This window comes from Otolemur garnettii, unplaced genomic scaffold (genome assembly GCF_000181295.1).
Source record: "Otolemur garnettii isolate 467f Iridium unplaced genomic scaffold, OtoGar3 scaffold00110, whole genome shotgun sequence".
NCBI lineage: Eukaryota > Metazoa > Chordata > Mammalia > Primates > Galagidae > Otolemur > Otolemur garnettii.
This window is the reverse complement of record NW_003852505.1, coordinates 6179274-6195175: the sequence shown is the minus strand read 5'-3', so window position 1 is coordinate 6195175 and position 15902 is coordinate 6179274.

Genomic DNA, 15902 nt, shown 5'->3' with positions numbered 1-15902 from the left:
TTTTAGAAAAAGAGAAAGTACAGCAGAGAGTCTGGGAATCTTGCAGAAAGTTTTCTCAGTGAGCCCCAATCCTGCAAAAGATAAGCTCCTTGAAGTTATAGGTTTGTCTTATTCAGACTGTATCTCCTGTTTTTAGGAAGGAACAACAAATATTTGTTGAATGAGTGAATGAAATAAGAAATGCAGAGAAATAAACAAATGAGAAAAACTAGCTGAATGGTTTGGGGTCTAATAGATTAGCATTCTCACCTAAACAATGTGTGGGGTGCACTTAACTGCAAATAGTGCTGAGATAAACGCTGTTATAACTGATGTAAGCTGTGGCACAAACCCATTAGGAATTTAGAGGGCCAGTGGGGAAGAAAATTAATCCAGGAAAGAACATGGTTAGGGCTGTGAGACTGAAGCCATTTAGCAATAGCTTCTTAAGGAGCAAGTTAGCAGTTAGTGTCACAGTGTTCACAGCAGTGTAGCATGTTTGAACCTAGCCAGCATAGATCACCAAGGGGGAAGGTGGTCTAATATGATTCGATGGCATATGGATGCTCCTTAGCAGAAGTTTCAAAGTAATGGCTAGTCTATGTGCAGAAATATGGTAGCGTTGTTGTTCTACAAGGTCCATTTGCTTGAAAGCAAGGAGTGAGGATTGTGTTCCCATCAGCAAAAGCCAATCAGGGAGTCAGGGATTCAGGCTCTATATCCACTAAAGAAACTCAAGTGCAATGTGGAAACAGAAGTAGATGCTCGGTTATATACACTGCCTAAACTTCACAGGAAGTGGTGGAAGTTGAGGTTCATGGAATACATAGTAACTCTGGGCTCACCTACCAACACTGGTATTAGAATTAGGTAAGATAAAACAATTCATAATCTTTTCCACTGTCAGTGAGGTTCAGAGACTTGATGGCCTTTAGTCTGCTATTTTAAAGGCCTTCAACTTCTGCATCAGCGAGGCATGAAAAAAGCAGAGGCTGAAGGGTTTTTTAGGCAGAAAATTAGTTTAAAACAGTCTCATTACCTCCTGAGGAAATGTTACAACATAAGAATGCCTTTCAAAAGGGGGAAAGTGTAAATAACAACCACGATAGTAATGATAATAGTACCAGCACAACAGTAATAGTAACATCTGCTTCCATTTAATGAGTAATTACCATGTTCCATATCTTTAGTAGGCCCATTACATATATTATCTCATTTAATTCTTATAAAAAACCTAAGAGAGGGGCAGCACCTGTGGCTCAGAGGAGTAGGGCACCTGCCCCATATGCCAGAGGTGGCAGGTTCAAACCCAGCCCCGGCCAAAAACTGCAAAAAAAAAAAAAAATCAAACCTAAGAGAGGGCAGTGGCTCAAAGGAATAGTGTGCTGGCTCCATATAACAAAGATGCCAGGTTCAAACCTGGTCCTGGACAGAAACTGCAAAAACAAAAATAAACAAACAAACCCCCTAAGAAATAATTGCTAATATTACTCTAATTTTGGCAGCTCTGAGAGGTTAAGTAATACTCTCAGATTTGCACAGGTAGTAAATGGTGGAGCTAGGGTTTGACCCCAGTTTGATTCCTAAGCCCATGTTTGCTGTTAACAATAGAGTACAGCATGTAATGTATTATTATACATATAATGCTGAATAAATAGTACAAGAGGCATTTTATTATTGATTTTACTTACATAAGAACAAAATGAAATGGATTTTAGCTGGTGATTCAACAAACATATTGTGCACTTGTGATATGGCAGGCATTGTGCCATGTACTGGAGATATAGCAATGAATAAAACATGCACAATTGCTGTCCTTACACACTTTAAAGTCAAGAATGGGGCCCTGGGGTCATTATGGGATACCTTCAGCTAACCATAATTTAAAGAAGGAGCTTAGCTTTCAGGCTGGGTTATTCTTCTCTTATACAAGTGGTTCTCAGCCTTCCTAATGCCATGACCCTTTAGTACAGTTCCCCATGTTGTGCTGACCCCCCAATCATAAAATTATTTCATTGCTACTTCATGAAGATTTTAGTTGAATCTTTCCCTGGTTTTTGTAGCAGCGTGATAATTGCTTCATAAATCGTGTGGGGGTCAACACAACACGAGGAACTGTATTAAAGGGTTGTGGCATTAGGAAGATTGAGAACCACTGTCTTATACCCTTTGAAAATCTCCACGTAGTGAAACTCTTCTATGGAAGGGTAGAATAGCCAAGCATTTAAGTTTGTGGACTCTGGGCCTAGACTGTCTGAATTCAAAGCTGTTAGGGTCATGCCAGGAAAACAGAAACTTGCATAGATTATTTGGCTGAAGGGAATTTAATATAAGTGCTTTGTTAAATGAGTGATGGACTCATTGAGAAGTCAAGCATGAGATGATAATAAGGCCATCAAGAGATTAAAAACATCTGGAAGCTGTTTCCCCTTTTAGGGCTACAGGAGCATTGGAAGGTGGTGGTGTTACCAGAACCCAGAAGCCAGGCTGTCTGGTTGAAGCTAAAACCCAGGTAGGGAATGCCCAGATAAACCTGGAAGGGTCGTCTGTCTGCTCTGGCTTTTCTCCAACTCCTGCTCTATGATTTTTCTAACAGTGCCTCCCATTTACTAAACCTATTCAGAACCCAGTAAACAGGGCAACCTGGGAATGTAGTTACCTGGGATGAAAAGCAGAGCGGGAGAAGGGAAGAAGGGAGGGAGATTTAAAGTATGGGTGGCTACAAAATCCAAGTTTCATTTGTTAACTTTCACCATGGGTAAATATTTCTGTGCCTCGGTTTCTGTACCTATAAAGTTGCAATTTTGAAATAACACCTCCCCATAGGTCACTAGTGGGAATTAAATAAATTAAAACATGCGAAGTGCTTGAAAAGTGTTCAGAAAATAGAAAGCTATGTAGATCTTGCTATAAGATATAATATATAAGGTACTAACAAGACCTATTATTAATATAATTTTTACCGCATACAATACTACCTGCTCATTGCGTTTACTAAAGGCCTCTGAGTTACAGGAACTCTGTAGCTCAAGAATCTCAGCAACACTAATTGGAAACAAATGAGCCTATTCTTTTCCATGGCATCCCTCCCTTGAAGCCATTCTCATAAACCTAAATAGTATTCAGGCCAGAATTTAGGGAACCTCATGAATCACCTAATAGGCCCAGCCTCCGCCAGCACAACAAGCAAGAAGCACTCAACATAACCTGAAGTGTTAAATTAATGTGAGTCCATCAGATTAACAATGAGAAACACAAGACAACACTATTTTGAATTTACCTCACAAACAAGTGCCCTGTGGCTTTTTGGATAAATATCCTACATATGTGTTAGTTCTAAATCCTCCCTTATAATTGTTATCATCAAAGTTTTGGAATCAGAAACCAAAGCTGGCAGTAAAAGTGAGAATGCAAATCAGATGGAGACAGAAGCCAGAACAGTACAGTAGGTCCCTTTTATCTGCAAGGGATACATCCCAAGACCTCCAGTGGATTCCTGAAACCATAGATAGTACCAAACCCTAGATACGCCAAGTTTTTCCCTATATATATATGATAAACTTTAATTCATAAATTATGGACAGTAAAAGATTAACCACAATAATGAATAATAAACTAACATGATTATTACAACACGGTGAAGTAGAAGTTACTTAAAACTTAAGAATTGTTTATTTCTGGAACTTTCCACTTAATATTTCAGACCACGGTTGACAGCAGTAACTGAAACTGCAAAAAAGCAAAACTTCAGATCAGTGGGAACTACTGTGATTCATCAAAATGTGAAAGAGTTCACTTGGTTTATAGATCCCTAAAAAATCAGAGCATGTCACTTAAGGGTAAAAATGACATAAAATGTTCAGTCAATGAAGGTGGCTATTAGACTAATGTAGCCTTCTGTAGCAAAATGGAGAAATGTATTAGGTGGTACATGAATGGAAAGAGGAAGCAAAGAAAACTCTAGGCAGCAGAGTCATGTTTAATGCTTTAATGCTGTGAGGAGACTCAGTGCTTCTGCTACCATTTGGCATCGGCTGGGAGACAGATTGGTAGCAGTCTAGCAGGTATTTTATATCTCTAATTTCCTTATGGTGAGCCCATTGAATTATGAACCCTGGAGAAAATTCTAATATTTTTTAAACAAACAATTGTGCATTAGGATATGGCAGGTTGGTTTCTTAAATACACTTTAAAATGTTCTTTGTTCTTTACTGGGATTGTAGGTAAGATTGTGTCGTTGGCAAAGATGTTAGATATTTTTATTTGGATTTGGGTGGCATTGGTAAGAGGAATACTTTGCTGGCAATGTAGTCAGTGAATCTGGGCCAATCATTCTATTAAGTTAAGCCCTTGGCTCTGCTTTGGCATCTCTGATTAAAATATTTCAGACTGGGACCTTGGGGGGGCATGAATTATGCAGGTAAATATATACCATGCTCTGTAGCAATTTATACGTCTGCACTTGGCTGGAATGTTTATTAGGTGGTATTTTATGTATCAATTTCTTAAGACTAGATTGTGGACATCATGAAGGTATAGATCAATCTGTTCTGTTTACTGTTGTATCCCTAGTGCTCAGCATATTGCCTGGCAAATGCTAGGTACTCAGGATTTGTTGGATTAATGAACGTTTCTAGTGACTAATAGATATTTCTGTAGGTGCTACTGAAAAACATGAAAAATCTGCTGGACATTTTCATGGATATTGTTGTCCCAAATGTAGATAAATATTATATTCCTGGTGGAGGCTCTCTTTAGAAAACCATGATTATTTCTAGATAATATTTGTTGCATTACAGATGCCAGATTAGCCATGCTTAATGCTTTGGCTGGTGTCTATGTTTATGGCTACTTCCTCAATTATTCTTGAATGAAACTTCCCATTTCAGCATTCTTAGCAGTGAAATTGAATCAAGAATTATGCAATTGAATTTACTACTTGGTACTTTACCATATATGATCTTTGAAAGTAACAGTAAACAAATTTGAGTTGTGGTTCATGCCTTTGGAATCTGATAAAATTGTATATTGGAATAGTGAAGGTTTTGAAAGTGAATTCTGTAGAATTCTAGTTCCACTGTAGAATGCTAAGATACTTTGTAAAAAGAAGAAAAAGTTTATGGTCAAATAACTTTGTGCAATGCCATACAGGGTAGTCCTGTCTTGGAAATTCACAATGCACATTAATTAGTGTAGGAAAAACTCTGAGAAGTTATATAGTAAAGAAATCCACTTTTTAAACTTTTGATTTTAAATTGTGGGTGCATAATAATTGTGAATATAGGGTACATGTGATATTTTGATACAGGTATACAATGTGAATGAATCAAATCAGAGTAATTGGCACATCCGTCACCTTAGGCATTTATCATTTCTCTGTTGTAGGAAAAGTACAATTCTACCATTTCAGTTATTTATAAAGTATAGCCTAACTTATTGTTGATTATAATCACATTGTTGTGCTATCAAATATTGGTCCTTTTATCTAACTATATTTTTATACCCATAAACTATCCCCACTTTATTCCCCAGTCCCTGCTACGCTTCTCAGTCTCTGATAACCATAATTTTACTCTCTGTCTCTTTGAGGACAATTGTTTTATATTTGGCTCCCACATATGAGTGAGGCTAGGTAAGATTTGTGTTTCTATGCTTTGCTTATTTCACTTAGCATGATGTTCTCCAGTTCCATCCATGTTGCAAATGGAAGAGTTTCATACATTCTATGGCTATATAATATTGCATCGTGTATATATACCACGATTTCCTTATCCATTCATGAAGTGATGAACACTTAGGTTGATTCCGTATGTTAGCTATTGTGGATGGTGCTGCAATAAACATGAACATGTGGTTAGCTTTTCAATGTGCTAATTTCTCTTCTTTTGAATATATAGCAGTGATTTTTTCTGTGAAACTTATCTTTTTCATTCTTATTGACATTCCTACACAGTTATTATTCCATTGAACAAACATTAGGAAAATCTAGTAGAATAAAAAGAATGTCTTACCTATCAAAAGAATGAAGTCCTTGATTATAAGGGTATTGAAGGATCAGTGAGAGTTGAAGCAGAAAGCATGGAAAAATAGTAAAGGCATACAAACTCCACATGTGCAGAAGCATAGTTGGGCCAAACTGCATATGTGTCTCAAGATCTCTGCAGAACAGTTATATGTTAAGAACATGTCATGGAATCATAGTAAAAGATGAGCCTGGAAATACGATTTGAGGTAATTCCAAAAGGCCATTGCATGCCATGGTAAATGTTTTTGGTCTTTATGTAGAGTGTCCTAAGGTCACCCCTACAGTTGCCACACACAGTGAAACTGGGAAATTATAGCTAAATGTACTTTTATGTATAAAATTTTAAAAATATTTACAAAATATTTACCAAATATTCTTTACATGCTGGTCACTCCTTTGTAAAATTTTGTAATGAATATTTTGTAAACAAAAGTAGGTTAACCTACAATTTCCCAGTTTCCCTATGTATGGAGACTTCAGAGGTGAACTTTAAAGCATCCTGTAGGGGAAGTGATGATAAGCCACTCGAGGGTTTTGATTTGGAAAGTAACATGATCAGTTTGCATTTTAGAAAAATTACTTTGGGAGCAGCCTGAAGCATGAATAAACAGGTAATCATATTGGAGGAAGAAAAAATCATTTAAGAGGCTGTTACAATAATCTAGACAAAAGATGAATTTAGTGGGATGATAAGATAATGATAGATTTGAGAGATAATTCTAACATGGAAGCTGCACAGTGTAAAGTGGATATGGGCGCATGGAGTGAGAGAAGAGAATCAAAGAGAAAAGTCTATGTTTTGGGTTTTGAAGATTGAGAAGATAGTGATGTCATAATTTATAACAGGGGGTTTAGAAGGAATTAATTTACAGAAAATATAATGACTTTGGTGCTGGTGTTATTTTCAATAGTCAATAGAACATATGGATAAAAGATAATATTTCTGCCCTTCCAGAGTCTTTTTTATTTGTTTGTTTAGAAGGCAAGAATGCCATGTATTTTTTTGACATTCCTTTCATTCTATACACAGTGTGGAAAAACACACCTGTTATGAAAATATTATAAGATAAAAATCTGAAATACGTGTATAGAAGTTATCTTCCTCAGGAAAGTTACACCAGTAGTTTGGCCAAGGCTCTAACTAATAACAGGCTCTTACTAATAACAAGGCTCATATTAACGCCAAGGCTTGATAGATCTGTCAATGACAGAGTTCTTTAAGTGGCACCTATAGTGTAGTCATAAAGTGTCTATTGAGCTCAAGGAGAGAATTCCAGGAAGTCTCTCCAGCATTTTCTATGCCATGGAAACCTTCATGAAAGAGGTAAAATTTGAGGTGAATCTGAAAAAATAAATATGAACTCATCAGAGAGATTTATAAGAAAACCATTCTAGGCAGGGGAAATAGTATGAATAAAAGCACAGAACTGTGAAAGATCATAGAATGCCTGGGAATTATAAGAAGTTCAAAATAGCTAGTGTGCGGTGAAAATGGTGGGAAAAGAGACCTAAAATTATTTCTACTAGTATCAAAGTCAAGGACTTATACTTTACCCAGTGGGCAATGAGGAACTAATGAAAATTTAAAGCAGAAGCGTAACATCCACAGATGTGTATATGTAACTGCTGATGAAGTATTGGGTTCAAAAGAGATCAGAAGGGGAGTCTATGATTCCTTTTGTAACATCAGGTAAAGGCTGGGAATGTTAACAGCGCCTAATTAAGGCCTCCCATCAATCCTACATCCTAAGAACTTTGGCTCTGTTTGGGATTTTCTTGCTCTTATTTGAGGTTGTCAGACACTTTTCTTTTATACGGAAACAACTTCTGTTCCTGAAATATAGTATCAAGGAGACCTGAATTGATTCTTCTAAGTTCAACATGCTTCACAAATACTGATATTTCTTTTTGAAAGATTATCAGTAAGAGTCCCAGATTGTGTCTGATATTCACTTATATTTTATTAAAAATAGTTCTAGTAAACTACAGGGAGTACCTAGGAGATAGCAAATATCTGTATAAAAGAAGATTGGAAACCTATCCAATCTGTCAGGGGTCCTCAAACTTTTTAAACAAAGTGCCAGTTCACTGTCCCTCAGACCATTGGAGGGCCAGACTGCAGGCCCTGGGACGAGTCTGCTGCTAAGCAGGACAGGCAGTTGCGCCAAAAACACCCAGCGGGCCAGATAAATGTCCTAGGCAGGCTGCATGTGGCCTGCAGGCTGTAGTTTGAGGATGCCTGGTCTAGATATTTCAAGGTTGAGAAATTATGTTTGTGTGTATATACAAAATAATAGGTTATTTTTTCTATGGATATAGAAATTTTCATATTTTAAAAGCTTTTTCCTTCTATTTCCCTTAATTATTAATTCTTCAACTGTGATTCTTATCCAAAATGTGGACTCATGATCCCCAGTCTAAACCTACTAAATACAAATGTCTAGATTTAAAGTTCAATGATAGGCATTTTAAAAATGTCTCCACATAATCCGGATACTACCTAAAGTTTGAAAACCACAAAAATATGGAATCTATAGATGATTAAGATAACGTAGTATATTTAATTTAGAAGTATGTTAATTAATTAACAAGACCCAATGACATATTTAATTTAGAGATTCTACACTGCATAAAGTTACTTCTAAATGCAATAAAATAGGCTTCCTTAAAGATAGCCCCTGGCTTTCTGAGACAGAAGATTAGAGTAGTAGATTAGAAAGAGGACTCAAGCTACCTCTTATTAAGGTGTTCAATTAGTATGATAAGCCAAAGTGAAATTAATAATCAATTCTTTATTGACTTATTGCCCTAGTAAAAACAAGGGGAAAAGTGGTGCCAAATGCCTACTGTTCTATTTCCCCCCTGGACTGGCTTTAGGCATCCATCAATCTTAAAGCTTAGCTTAGCAGGATATATTATTGTAAGCTGAAAATTGTTTTGTTTAAGTAGGTTAAAGGTAAATGATCATTCTCTTCTAGTTTAAAAAATTTCACTCGAGAAGTCCGTGATCACCTTGATAGATTTGCCCCTTTGGGTCAATTGGTGCTTACTCCTGGCTGCTTGCAGAATTTTCTCTTTTGTCTTTGACTTTGGACAGGTTCATGACAATGTGTCTTGGAGCTCTATTTGAGATGAGATGACTTTGGGTTTAATATCTCTCTAAAAGGAGTGTGTCGGAATCTTTGTTGGTTCTTGGGAAATTTTCATTTATGTTATCCTCTAGTAGGGCTTCCATTCCTCTATGGCATTCTTTTTCCCTTTCTGGGGTACCTATAATTCTTAAGTTTGAATACTTCATGAAGTCCCATAATTCTCTCAGTGAATGTTTTTGCTTTCTCTCTCTCTTTTGCTGTCTCTTTAACTGCCTCTGTTAGCTCTAGAGTTTTAGAATCTAGAGATTCTTTCTTCTCTGTGGCCTAATTTGTTATTGATACTTTCTGCTGCATCTTTAAGTTTCTGATTGACTGCTCGATAAGTTCCACTATATCCTTTCTATATTTTTCATATGGTTCATCTCTTCTTTGATTCTGTTTTTGGATTTCCTTTTGGTTATTTTTTACTTTCTTAGCAATTTACTTCATTATTTTTACCATCCATATTTTAAATTCCCTTGTTGTCATTTCTGGCATTTCTTTATAAGTGGAATCCTCTGCAGTAGCTACTCCATGATCCCTTGGAGTGGGGTTCTTGGTTTCCGTATTGCCAGGTTTTCTCTGCTGTTTGTTCCTCCTGGGTATTTCCTTTTTGTCTGATTTCTTGAAATACTTTTTACTTTCATTTCCTCCTCTTAAAGTTACTGTACCTCCAACCTAAGATGTTGAAGTGTCCTTCTGGTATAGGACTAAAAGGAAGAGTGAAGAACAGGAAGGGATAAGAGAGAAAATAAACAGGAAAGAGGGGGAGTAAACAAGAAGATTGACCAAAAGAAGAGAGGAACAGAAAGAATCAGGAGTAATTGTGGTGTACAGTAGGGTACTTTGACCCATACCCACAAATCCCAACCTCTGGAGGGCTGGGTTGGCTGGGTCCTTTGAGGTCAGGAGCTTTTTGCCAGCCTGAGCAGACACAAGCCTCCACTTCCAGAAAATAGTGAAGGAAAAAATATTTAAATCAAACAACAAGCAAATAAATAAACAACAAAACATAAGGGATAAAATGAGGGGAAAAAACATAAGGGATAAAATGAGGGGAAAATAAAGAATAACAGGCAGAAAATCTAGCAAAAATGGAACCCCTATTACTAAAGAAGGAAAAAATGAAAAATTATGATTACAAGCAAAAAAGAAGAAAAGAAAGAAAAATATAGGGGGAAAAGTTGGAAAAAAGTTTTTACAAAAAGGAAAAAGAAATATATGTATATCTTGCCATATATTGCCCTGGCAGCAAGTGATCTTCTGGGGTATGAGATGCTAATCACAATGCTGATACAGCTGTATACGATGAAGACTAGAAGCCTCTGTCTTGCCAAGGAACCCTAGTCCTGTCTTCCTGACTTCTTTGCCCTCAATCCCCACAGGTTGGGAGCCTGAAGATATTTGTTATCACCTCCCCCTGCTTAATAGACATGCCTCAACCTTTTTTTGTTTTTTTCTCTGCAGTTTTTGTCCAGGGCCAGGTTTGAGCCTGCCACCTCTGGTACATGGGGCCAGCGCCCTACTCCTTTGAGCCACAGGTGCCGCCCTGCCTTGACCTTACTAAACCATGTCCCTTGGCTATGCAGTGGCTTTCCCAGGAAAGTGTGGGTCATTCAAATCTCCACTTGAGTGGCTGCCCCACTTGTCAGGTGCACCAGAACTGGCCTAGTGTTGGAACCCTGAGGGCAAATCCTGCAAGGCAGCTTTCCTACAATGGCTATGCCTGGCCTGCAGCCAAACAATGAAAGCTCTGCCCTGCCTGGTGGCTGAGTGCTGGCTCCTGGGCACTGTTCAAAATCACTCACTTGCTCACCCAAGCTCTCTAAGGTCACTCAACCAAGTACCCAGGTCCAAATAAACCCCACAGGGCAGGCCTGCTGTGGCTATAAACTGTCTCCACCATGGCCATTCCAGCCAGCCTCTGCCAGCAAGAAACTACTTGCCTTTATGCTGCTTCTCCACTGCTTCCATCCTCCTCTTGGGGTCCTGAAGTCTCCTGCTGCCTCCCTGTGCCCATGAAGGAATATTTCTGGGTAGAATGCACAAGCAAGTGGTACCTGAAGTCTTTTCTCCCCAATATTACCACGCTTGGCTGCAAACAAGCTGTCTTTAGTCTAGCCAGCTTCACAATGTACATTTGTTAGATAAGATCTGTGGCTCTTCTAGAAACAAAGCACCTTGCTCTGCTGCTGTCTTGAGCAATTGCTCCACCTTAGAAGAAAGCACTCCACTTTGGTGCTGCCCCCAAGTCACCTTTTATATTTGGGTCTTTGTTTCCTAATTTATTAAAATTGTAAGGCTCTAGTTCAATAACTTCCTTCTGGGCCTATGGGGGTCTTTTCATCTCTGTTGTATTGTAGTTTCCTTTGTGAGAAAAAGTGGTTGGTAATCTATAGGTGATAGTACCTGGACTATACCTCCCACCACAAGAGCAACTCTCATAAAAACGAGGGAAAATAATGACCACTAGGCAGCTGTAACAAATTATTATAGTCTTCTGTTGCCTCAGTATACATTTTTAAAAATATTTTGTCTCAAAGTATTAAGGGACAACAAATATTTTCTTACATGGATAGCTTTATAATGCTTTAGATGGGTGTGCCCATCACCAGAATATTGTTCATAGTACCCGTTAAGTTAGGCAGGTTTTACACCACCTTCTTGATATCCAATAATTTTTACTTTTTCTATGCCAATGTATGCCCATCAATTAGTTCCAAATTGTTAGGGAGTATGTGTAGTATTTTGTTTTTTCCATTATTAAAATACTTCACTTATGATAATGGTTATTTTATTCCTTTTAATGGCTGAATAGTACTCTATGGTGTGTATATGTGTGTGTGTGTGTGTGTGTGTGTATACCACATTTTGTTAGTCCACTCATGAATTGGTGGGAGCTTGGGTTGATTGCACATCTTTGCAATTGTGAATTATGCTGCAATAAACATTCAAGTGTAGATATCTTTGTTGATTGTTGGAACTCTGTTTTTATTCTCCCCACCCCATCTTTATTGAGATACAATTGAAAATAAAGCAATTGTAGGCCTTTACAGTGTATAATATAACATAATATACATATAAATTGTGAAATGTGTACTAAAATCAAGTTAAGTAACATACACATCACTCCACAAAGTTATGATTTTCTTGTGTGTGTGTATGTAGTGAGAACACACAAGATCTACTTTCCTAGGGGATTTCAAGTATACACTACATTATTACTGATAATAGTCATCATGTTGTATAGATTTTAAAAACTTGTTTATCTTTTTATTTATTTATTTTATTTTTTAATTAAATCATAGCAGTGTTCATTAATACTATCATAGGTTACAGTATACTGTTCCTGTATACAATTTGAAATACTTTCATCCAACTGGTTAACACAGCCTTCATGTCTTTTTCTTAGTTATTATGTTAAGACATTTATATTCTACATTTAGAGAGATTCACATGTACCCTTATAGGATGAACCATAGGCGTGATCCCGCCAATCACTCTCCCTCCACCCACCCTCCCCCCTCTTCTCCCCTCTTTCTCCCCTCTCCCCATATTCCTGGGCTAAAATTGGGTTATAGCTTTCCTGTGAAAGCTATAAATTAGTTTCATAGTAGGGCTGAGTACATTGGATACTTTTTCTTCCATTCTTGGGGTACACTGCTAAGAAGAATAATTGAAAGTTTGTACCCTTTGACCAACAGCTGCCCATTTCTTGTACCCCCAGCTCTTGCAATCACCACCATACTTTGCTTTTATGAGTGATTTTATTAGATTCTACATATAAGCGAAATCATGCAGTGTTTTTCTTTCTGTATTTTTCTTTTTGGCTTCTTTCACTTATCATAATATTTGCCATATTTTCTTTATCCATTCATTCATTGATGGACACTTGGATTATTTCCATATCTTAGCTATTGTGCATAATGTTTCAATAGACATGGGAGTGCAGGTATCACTTTGAAGAGATATTGTATAAATACCCAGAAGTGGATTGCTGGATTATATCATAGTTATATGACCAATTTATTGAGGAACCTCTATACTATTTTCCATAATGCCTGTACCACTTTACATTACCAGCAACAGTGTATCCAGGTTCCCTTTTCTTCACACTGTTATCCATATTTGTTATTGCTTCTCTTTTTGATAATAGTCATCCTAACAGGTATGATGTGGTATCTCATGGTGATTTTCATTTGCATTTCTCTGGTGATCAGTGGTGTTTAGCACCTTTTCATGTACCTATTCGCCATATGCATATCTTTGGAAAAAATGTCTATTTAGGTCATTTCCCATTTTTTCAGTGGGCAATTTGGTGTTTTTCTGGTTGGTTTCATTTAGCTGTCAAGTTGCATGAATTCCTTATGCATTTTGGATATAACCTCTGATCAGATATATGGCTTATAAATATTTTCTCCCATTCTGTAATTTGCATTTTCATTTTGTTAACTACTTGTTTGGTGTGCATAAGATATTAGGAAATTTGGACTCAAATGTTTATAGCAGCTAAATTCATAACTGCAAGATGTGGAAACAGCCCTGTGCCTATCAACCCATGAGTGGATTAATAAACTGTGGTATATGTATATCACAGAATACTGTTCACTATAAAAAAGATGAAGAATTGACATTTTCTGTATTTACCTGGATGGATTTAGAGAACATTCTCTTAAGCAAAGTATCTCAAGATTAGATAAGCAAGCATCTCACTCAGCACTAAGATGAAACTAGTAGATCAGTACCTACAGGGCCACATGAGAGAAAAACACAATCAAATTCAAGAAGCAGAGTGGTAGGAGGAGGCTTGGTAAATTCCCACCTAATAGGTACAATGTAGGAGTGTTTGGCACATTTCCTAGGTGAAGGACTCAACTACAACTTGGATTTATCTTACAGAGAATGTAATATAATCATATGTACACTCATATTAACCCCAAAATAAAAGAAATCAAAGACTTAAATAAATGGAAATATATCCCATGATCATGATTTAGAAGAATTAACATTGTTATAATGGTCATACTATCCAAAGTGATCTCAAATCCAATGCAATAGCTATCAAAATTCCAGTGGCAATTTTCACAGAAATAGAGAAAATAGTCCTAAAATTTCTATGAAATCTCAAAGGATTCTGAATAGCCTAGCCAAAGCAATTTTGTAAGAGAAGAACAAAGCTAGAGGCATTACACTTTCTGATTTCAAACTGTATTATAAAGCAGTAGAAAAGAAAAAAGTTTATGGCAATGGCATAAAAACAGACACACAGACCAATGGAACAGAATAGAGAGCCTAGAGATAAACTCACAAATACCAAGAATACACAGTGGGGAAAAGATAGTCTCTTCAATAAATGGTATTGGGAAAACTGGATATCAACATCCAAAAGAATGACATTGGACCCTTATCTTACATCATAAATTAAAATTAAATTAAAATTAATTAAAGACTTAAATGTAAGACCTAAAATCATAAAACTTCTAGAAGAACACTTATGGGGGAACCTCCTTGGCATTGGCTTTGGCAATAATTTTTTGAATATGACACAAAAGTGCAGGCTAATGTGGAAAAATAAACAAGTAACACCGCAGGTATATTTTTGATAAAATGACTTCTTTTTCCTTTGGGCAGATATCCTATAGTGGGATTGTTGGATCAACTGGTAGGTATGCTTCTACTTATTTGAAGAATATACATACTATTTCCCAAGACAATTGTATGAATTTGCAATCTCACCAACAGCATAAAAGTATCCCTTTTTTTCCTTCAACAATGCCAGCATCTATTGTTTCTGGACTTTTTAATAATATCAGCATCCATTGTACAGCTAAGGAGATAAAAATCAAAGCTAACAGATAACCTACACAATGGGAAAGGATATTTTCATACTTTGAATCAGACAAAAGCTTGATAACCAAGATATACCAAGAACTCAAATTAATCAACATGAAAAAAGCTAACAATTCCTTATATCAATGGGCAAGAAAGATGAATAGAACCTTCTCTAAAGAAGACAGAGAAATGGCGAACAAACATGAAAAAATTGCTTATCATCCCTAATTATTAGAGAAATGCAAATTAAAACCACCCTGAGATATCATCTAACCCCAGGGAGAATGGCCCATATCACAACATCTCAAAACTGCAGATGATGGTGTGGATGTGGAGAGAAGGAAATACTTTTAATCTGCTGGTGGCTCTCGAAACTAACACAACCTTTTTGGAAGGACGTATGGAGAACCCACAAAGAACTCAAGCTAGACCCCTCATTTGATGCTACAATCCCATTACTAGGCATCTACCCAGAATAAAAAAATTCTTTTACAATAAATACACCAGCCCTACAGTGTTTATTGCAGCTCCATTTACAATTGCCTAAATATGGAAACAGCCTAAATGCCCACCAAGCGAGGAGTGGATTAATAAGCTGTGGTATACATATACCATGGAATACTATTCACCCATTAAAAAAGATGGAGACGTTTAGCTTTTGTATTAATCTGGATGGAAGTGAAACACATTATTCTTAGTAAAGTATGACAAGATGGAGAAACATGAATCCTATATACTTAATTCTAATATGAGGACAAATAATGACTTAGTACATGGTAGGGGTGGGGGAAGGTGAGAGTATGGAGAGAGAAGGAAGGGAGGGTGCTAGGGGGGTCATGATGTGTCACATACCTTTTGGGGGCAGAACACAATTATAAGAGGGACATTACCTAACAAATGCAATCAATGTAACCTTCTTAAAAAATTTTAAAAAA